The 8,945-nt window shown below is 33.6% G+C and overlaps 1 long non-coding RNA gene across 1 annotated transcript; it reads left to right on the top strand.

Moving 5' to 3' along the window:
• The first annotated feature begins 252 nt into the window (after positions 1 to 252).
• Positions 253 to 1,020, top strand: LOC107742648 (uncharacterized). The gene is made up of 2 exons (XR_001640322.1): positions 253 to 707; positions 750 to 1,020. It is a non-coding gene; the product is annotated as an uncharacterized LOC107742648 (long non-coding RNA).
• The last annotated feature ends 7,925 nt before the right edge of the window (positions 1,021 to 8,945 follow it).

Below are 8,945 nucleotides of genomic sequence, written 5' to 3'. Positions count from 1 at the left end.
CATTCAACAGGAAGTAATCTGTACAATTGTTTATGAATGAACTTTGTGTTCCTTCCTCTATTGCCCTCAAGCTTAGGACACAGTGTCAGTAAGGTGGGAATTTTGGCAAACCATTGTGTTTGTTTATGTAATACTTTTGAGTCATTTTTTTATTATTATTATTTCACATTTGTTGTCAAAGGAAATAAGAAGCAGTAAAATGTTATTTTATTTTCATTAAATAATGATTTTATTTGTATTATTGCATGTGACTATCTTTCGCAACACAAACAAAAGCAATATTCATCAAGGATATATTAAATGATCTCTCAACAGCATAACAATGAACGGTATGTGACATTTGTACAATGGAAGACAGCTTGTTCAATTAAACCTGGCAAATATTAAAAATATATTAACCCTTTGATACGTACAAACCATAGATATATTTATTTTTATACTTATACTCAAGATCTTCAAGAACACTGTTGAATATACATTTTTAGTTTCAAAAAGCAAAATAAAATAAGTTTTTATAGTTGGCAGAAAGAAATGTACAAACAGCATAAATTCAATATCTCTGAATATTTTTTAACAAATATATTAACATAATATTTATACATTTGGTTCCACTTTGTAAACTAATCTGACTTGTAAGTATTGCATATAGAAAAGGTGAATGAAAGCTACCTAAGAAGCAAGATCTTCCCAAGAATCAAGTAGAATATGTACCATTACCTCGAGAAATTACTCAAGAATGTTGCATGGAGTCATGTGTCACTCTTTTTCAGGGCTTTAAACATCAAATAAAAATACTATCAACACATCTATGTCAGTGCTATTCATGTGTTTTTAGATAAGGGATTTATTAAGATATGAACAAAACATGTTTCACCAATGCAATGCTTATTGTTTATTTTCTTAGCAGCTTACTTGCTTAGTATTTTAATATAAGACACTAGTATATTGCGTTGGATGAAGAGTATTTTTAAATGTTATGAAAATGCTAAGCACATTACAGCTTTTATTTAGTTCACAACATTCAGGGAAAAGCAGACAGTGGCTAAAAATTACTCCCTGTTGTGATCATTTTCTTTCTGCCCCGCTAATCTCTCATTTAAGTGGGTTTTGTGCTCTACATTCAGATGCTTCATGTGTTACAATCTAGTTGAATGAGGATCCCGGTCTCATGAAAATGCGTATAAATAGTATGCCAAATAAAAACAAAAACAAAAACTTGTGGTATTGATACGCAAAAATGGACTTTGGCGTGTATATGCTACGCACGTGTTTGGCGTGCATATAATACGCAGTTTTCGTGTGCATATGATACTAAATTTATTGGCGTGCATATGATACGCAGTTTTTGCGTACATATGATCAGTGTTGGGGAAAGTTACTTTTAAAAGTAATGCATTACAATATTGCGTTACTTCCTAAAAAAGTAACTAATTACGGTACTTAGTTACTTTTTATTGAAAGTAATGCGTTACGTTACTTTTGCGTTACTTTTTAAATCTGGGCTGGGCTTGCTTGTTTGCTTTTAATATAAAAAGTTATATTTTTGGCAAATGTAAAAGCCCTTTCACACCAAAAGCCTCAGGCTGAAGGAAATGTAAATTCACGTCTGTACAGTAGAACACAGAAGAAGACAGTTCAACACTCTTCAGCAATAAAAAAAAGAAGAAGAAATTATTAGTACGGTTGAATTGGATCACTGAAGGTCAGCAGCAAATTGGTTAATAAAATGGGATTAAATCCATAAAGGATATTTGTATTATTTAACATATTTAATTATTGCAGCTTTGAGTCATATTCTGAGTTGCGTTTAACTGTTTTTATTAATTTTGAGGAAAACTAAATCTGAAAAAAAAACATTTTTGAGTGAGATGAATTAAAACATGTTCACATTTATTCTAGAACTAAAGTAACATCTTACTCCCGATTTCCATTATAAAGTAACCTAACATCACAATCTTAAAACAAAATGATTGTCATAATCCATTCTGTTGATTAATGTTGTATTACATTTAATTGTTGTCATGTGGGTCCATAGTTTATTCCGGATTCTCACCACAGCATTGCTAAATTGGACTTCAAATATTTTATAATTTTGCCGATTGCAAAAATTTTATTAATCAAAATGCACGGGCCAGTATGTTGAAATACAAAAATAATTGTGTGCCATTATATTCAATAGTAATTTTTTCATGTGTTGTGTTGGTGTGGATTTGATGTAAGAATGTATGTATTAATTGATTAAATAGAGAACCAGAATGTTTGGGTGAGTCGTTAATATTGTTTGAAATATTTTTATTATCCATAGATTCACATATTATCCTGCTTCACTGGATTGTGAAATTTAGTCATGACTCATGTCTATGTAAAAATGGTGTAAAAAGTACATAGAAAATATTGAAACTGGGGGAAAGTATTGAGTGAAAATTGTGTATCTTCCTGTTAAGTAACATTTAGTTGTTACCAGTTACATTGTGATCTAAAATGTATTTTAACTGCCTGTTTTAAATAAAAAAAAAGTCAAATAAACTGGCTTTTTAAGTCAATAAGACAGATAAAACTTAGATTGTTATGAAAGCAAATACTTCTCATAATGCTTATAATACGTAGGTAATATCTAGAAGCAATGTTCTGTTGATTAATTTATTGTTCCCTTATTTATTTCAAACCATAAGGCAGTAAAGACACCCTACATATTCCCAAAACCAGGCTTTTCAGTGAAGTATTTAAACCTGTTTTGGTAGAATTTTTTTTTTTTTTGACAGCCGTTCCGTTATTGATATTCACTTGATGTTAAGACTCGTTTGTTTCCTTTCTAAAGCATCACTTTCCTTTCTAAAGCGACTCTTTTGGTGTGATTTTAGTTTAGCAGCCTCATCCGTCAAGAATAAGAGTGCTTTTGTACACTATAGGACTGCAGATTTATTGTTTAACAAGGCCTTTATGATCCACTTCAGTTCTTGAAAGCGTCAATGGCTTTGTTTAAGGGCTTTGTGAAGAATGAGTCATTTCAGAAACCTGCACTGAAGGTGTGTTTTTATTGGGAAGGGCCTAACTAGTAAAGGTGCTTGCATTAATAACCTAGATTATTTCCTTGTACAGCCTATAAACTGGCTGAGCCTTACAAATTCTTGGAAATTCTTGGAAAGGCTATTCAACATCCAGAACAATTTGTTTTGTAAATAAGACTGAATCACTTAAATTATTGTGTGCGGGATGAATATTGGCAGTTGAAATCAAACCACACCTTTAATTTTTTTTTCATTACAGATATGGCCATGAAAAAAATTTGTGAAGTTTGCTTAATACAAACATCTTCAGACCACATTATAAGTATAAATACATGTTTATAATTTATTCATGCAGACATCTACTCTCAGTGTTGGGGAAAGTTACTTTTAAAAGTAATGTGTTACAATGTTGCGTTACTCCATAAAAAGTAACTAATTACGTTACTTAGTTACTTTTTATGGACAGTAATGCGTTATGTTTCTTTTTAAATCTGGACAGGGCTTGCTTGTTTGTTTTTAAAATAAAAAAGTTCTATTTTTGGCAAATATAAAAGCCTTTTCACACCAAAAGTGAAATGAATAAGCCTCAGGCTGAAGGGAAAGTAAATTTACGTCCGTACAGTAGAATGCAGAAGAAGAAATTTCAACACACTTCAGCGATAAAAAAAGAATGTTTGTCTACAAATGTTTGTCTAGAGTAATTTTTGCTTATTAGTATGGTTGAATTGGATCACTGAAGGTCAGCAGCAAATAAATGGGATTAAATACATAAAGGATATTTGTATTATTTAACATATTTAATTATTGCAGCTTTGAGTCATATTCTGAGTTGCTTTTAACTGTTTTTATTAATTTTGAGGAAAACTAAATCAGATTATTATTTTTTTTTGTGAGTGAGTGAGAGATGAATTAATGCATGTTCACATTTATTCTAGAAGTAACGTAACATCTTACTCCCGATTTCTCGCAACAAGGGGACAGGAGAGCTTTCAATCAATAAATGGAAAAAAAAAGTAACTGGCGTTACTTATTTGAAAAAGTAACTCAGATATTTTCTTGTAAATTAAAAAGTAATGCGTTACTTTACTAGTTACTAGAAAAAAGTAATCTGATTACGTAACTCGCGTTACTTGTAATGCGTTACCCCCAACACTGCATATGATGTGCATCTACCCCACAACCCTAATCCTACCCATCGCATAGCTTATACACGCCAAAGTCAATTTTTGCATATCAATACCACGAGTTTTCATTTTTATTTGGCGTACTATTTATATGCACTTTCATGAGATTGGGTTAGAATGAGACATCACTGCCACATATCAAGACAGAGCCAATGCAAGCTGATTAAGACTGTTGTCTAGTAATGCTGCACTAAAATGAACAGAAATTCTTGTCCAAATTCTGGATCCACTAATGTGAATAACTTTTTTATTCACATTTGGAATAACTATCAATTTTGTTAATAATACTGTTTAAGTGATTACTCTAACTTCCTTCGATTGGTATGACTTTACAATAAGATATTGGTTTCCAAAACTTTAAAATATTTAAATACAATGTATAATGCAGCTCCACAGTGTATTTATGCATGTGTCAGTATTGATCAATGTAATATTTTCTTCAAACTAACTCTATTCCAAATAAACATGGTACAGACATTTTTGGACCAGATTTTCTGCAGTCAATATTTCCGTGCATCCCTTAATTCACTCAGTAGTCACTGTTAAATATGACTTGAGGCAGAGGAAAAGGGACTGGCCATGTTTTATGTTGCAAGGTGAGAAAGTGACAATGAATCTGAGGAAACATAAGAGTGAAAGACTGACCATATTAGGTCATAAATATAATATATACTTGTGTAGTTATTAAATATCATGTGCAATAACCACTTCTGCGACTTACTATGTAATTATTTAATAAACTAAATATTTAGAAAAAATAGAGTGAATACAATACATATCTTATATGTCTGATCATTTTATAATTGTTTAGGTTCAGATAAGTAGTCACAATTTTGCAGACATAGAGTAAGGCTTTGGATTGGTCATATGAGAACATTCAATTTTGAAGGAAAAAAAAATCATTCTTAATAATTAATAATAATTGTTTATCTGTTCTGAATTGCGTACATCAATACAAGTCTTTTCCTGAGAGAGGACTTGTTGAAATCTTTTAGTCATCATTTAAAATTACTAAAATACCACAAACATAGCTATTCGTACGACAGGTAAAAAAAAAAACCTTACAGATGTTTAGGTCAGGTAAATAAAGATTACAGATTTCAGGGTAAACTATATTCCAATCATTGTTCCGAATTTAACCAAACGAAAAAACAAAGTGTTCACATCAACAACAATAATAAAGATTCAAACATACAAGTGGCATGTACGTTTCATGACTCTTGTTACCAACAGAGCAGCAGCTTCACAGTTCCTGAAAAATGGTGCAGATGGTAAAAACAGGAGAATATTAAAGTAGCCTCACTGGAATAATCACAGACGTTCAGCTTTAGGATGAGGTGTAAAGGTAACAGTTCATTTACAGCAGCATAGTTCAGACCAGACCAGTCCAGTCCATTAACTGTTTGAGCTTCCACTTTGCCACAGTACCAGGAGGAGTAACATCTGCTTCCTGCTCAATCTGAAAGTAAGAGGGAGAAAACAAGAGAAGATATATTTAAAGCTTTATTTGTATTGAGAAAAAATTGTATCTGCATTGTATGTAGAATCCCTGAGGTCAAACCATGTCAAAGCATCTTAAAAGTTATCCAAAAGCAGCCTTCTATAATTCCATTCTTATGAATTGGTCTAAACAAGAACTGTTTTAGACCAGTTACAGTCAAAACACAAAGTTCTTTTTCTTTCTTCACTTAAAGGTTGGAATAAAATCAGAACAGATTTTTTAAATTCTGGGCATCATACACTTACCGACTTTGTAATAGTCACAGAGGAAAAACTGACCATCATACACTAAAAGAATTGTACACTACCATAATTTAAAGTTGTTCCAATAACAACAAACTCATGCAGAAATGTTGCTAGGAGACACATGACAAATGAAAACAATATGCATTCTAAAATCGGCTCAAAATATCAAACATGTTTCATATCCTTTGATATCCTCCAGATGGAATCATAGTTTGAAGATTTTAAAAAATCTGAGTCTGTGACCATCATACACTACGTGATTTGTCTATTAAATCTGTCAACTCAAATCTGCAGACTGGCTCTGACTTTCAGCAACTAGCATCAACTTATCCAAACTGTAAATTGGTGGACAATCGATGCAAAAATCATGTAGTGTATTCCAGCTTTAAGGGTAAAAGGAAGTACAAAATACCTTTCAACTCTGCCCATGCTACTGAGAGTGGTGATTAGATGAGTATGTAAATATCTTCTCAACACAACATAAACAAGAAAGTAAGCATCTGATCACAGTGATTGCAATTGCAATTTGCCAATCCATTCAAGTCAAGTTTATTTATATAATACAAATTACTTCAAAAAAGGTTTGCAGCATTAAACAGGAGGAAAAAATAGGATTCTTCAATTTCAGTAATTACAATCTCAACTATAAATACAACTTAAACTATAAAGCAGCTCTCGAGTGTGTTCATGTTTTTACTTATGTCTGACCTCGATGGACTGAGTGAAGAAATTATCCTGAAAAGATTTCCAAGTAGTGCTGGGCGGTATGACCAAAAATTTATATCACGGTATTTTCCAAAATTATACCGGTTTCACGGTGCATGACGGGTTTTTTTTTCATGCATGACCGGGTGTTAACCATATTTTCTACTGACTGAGAGAGGAAATACTGCAGTATATTGACTTAGAATGCCCTATTTTACTGTCATGATGAGTGAATATTGTCAAAAAATACCACACTAAATAGTGACTAAACACGACCCCTTTTAATGTTAACCAGGAGTCACTCTCATTTATAATCGCGGCATCGTCTGATAAAATCAACATGCATCTACACTAAAGAGCAGCTATGCGGTTGTTTTGGCTATATTACTTTTTTGTCTCATGCAGCACACTGCCTGCGTCTGAGTAACAAACTAAAAAAAACAACAAACAAAAAAGTGCATGTGATATTAACAGACGAACTACACTCATATTTATAATTCCAAACAATCAGTAAGCGACAGGTGCTAGAAAAACGCTGTTTTGTACTCATTTATTGACGAGCTGGCTGCGGTGCGGCCAACTGAATGCGCTGCTTCTCTGCCGCTCACTGCACAGAACAGACGCCGAGAGAGGTGACACTCCTCCGGGAAAGTCAGACCTCGCGTTCGCGGGACAGCACTGGCGAAATCTTCCAACTGAACCATAGCTAAGGTTTATCCAAAAAAGTCGCTAGGTTTGTCAGTATGAATATTCTATGGAAAAAAGCCGCTAAAAGGGTCTGAAAGTTGCTAAATCTAGTGCTAAAGTCGCACTCGTGTGTGTGAGACGCGGGAGCTGATGGCAGGGGGCGGTGGATATTTGTGGCGGTCAATGTGGATATTGTGGATGAGTTCTTCTGTCATCACGTTCTATTAGCGCTTCAGTTTCGGAACTTTCACGCTTAGTAACACATACAGCTGTGCCCTCACCACAGTGCAACAGTGAAAAGGGACCCCTTTCAAACAGTGTCGCGTTCCGAACGTTGTATAAGCGACATACTGATTTAGTATTTAGTATTGCAGTATTTTAAAAATTCATATCATAACAAAAATAAACACCGGTATTCGGTATGAACCGGTATACCGCCCAGCACTACAAAATACTATAATTTACTGCTTCACTCCATTGAAGCACCACACCCTTCACATGAAGACACACTGTAAAAATCATAGGCATCTCTCCTTACATTGCATATTTTGCAAGACATTGTGTGAAAGGACTTGTATAAAACATTATTGGTTATATCGTAATAGCATTTCATACTATAGGGTCTAAATTGAACTTAGCATTTCCTCTCAAGACAGCACATAATCAGTTTTTCTTTCATTACTATCATGACCATAATGTTTGAGAGGAGAGAAAAAAAAAGTGCACATCGTACAGTATTCACCTTGAACATTTAACAATAATTGTACTGGCATGAAAGCTGCTCAGTTATTCTTAACAAGAATATAAAATGCTTTAAGTTATGTACAGCATTAAAACTGCATTGTTCTCATTGTCTCCGTGCATTTTACCATGAACATGATTGGCTCTACACAACAAATTCAGGAAGTCAATGATAAACATACCCAGCAAAGTTATCTTGTATCATGTTCAAATTAACAAGATAGGCAGTGGGAGTAATGAGTAATGAGTTTGAAGTCACTGTGAGGTTAAAGACACATTTGTCTGAAGAGTCTCTATGAAAAGCTTTTGTCTTTCCTGCATCAGGGAAATCAGTAATGTGCACATGGACCCCTTGAGGAGGTCTTGCAATCTCTTCTTTCAGCATCCATCCATCCAACAATAACATTGTAATATGTCTGCCCATTGGGCTTAACATTTGATTAGTTTGTTTCATAGCCTGTATAAGTCATTGGCTAAGCTTATCTCCTGATGTTTGACAATGCCTGAGAGGGAGAAACTTAGGATAGCATGCAGTGAAAAGAAATTCTACAGGACATCTCTTTTTTTTTTCCCTGTAGTGCCAACGGAATGAGCATCATTTTCTGTCAGTTCACATTGTTTTTCCCATTGAAGCAGGATGTTTTGAGTGGTACATACAGCTCTCCCCTGTCTTTTTTCAATAGCCAGTAGGCTTCAGTTTCACATGTGTGGCATTGCGGAAAGAGAGATTCTCATTTTAGATAATATTTCACTGGAAAAAAATCCATATACATGTTAAAAGTTTATTTTGTTGATGTTCAGGAGTACATGGTGTAGATGGTCTCAAAGACATGGGCTAAAAGCCATGCAAGTCCAATTTTATTTTCATTCAATC

Source organism: Sinocyclocheilus rhinocerous, unplaced genomic scaffold, assembly GCF_001515625.1.
Source record: "Sinocyclocheilus rhinocerous isolate Xijiao unplaced genomic scaffold, SAMN03320098_v1.1 scaffold947, whole genome shotgun sequence".
NCBI classification, from domain to species: Eukaryota; Metazoa; Chordata; class Actinopteri; order Cypriniformes; family Cyprinidae; genus Sinocyclocheilus; species Sinocyclocheilus rhinocerous.
Note: the sequence above shows the minus strand (reverse complement) of the source record. Positions and strands in the feature narration are given on the sequence as shown.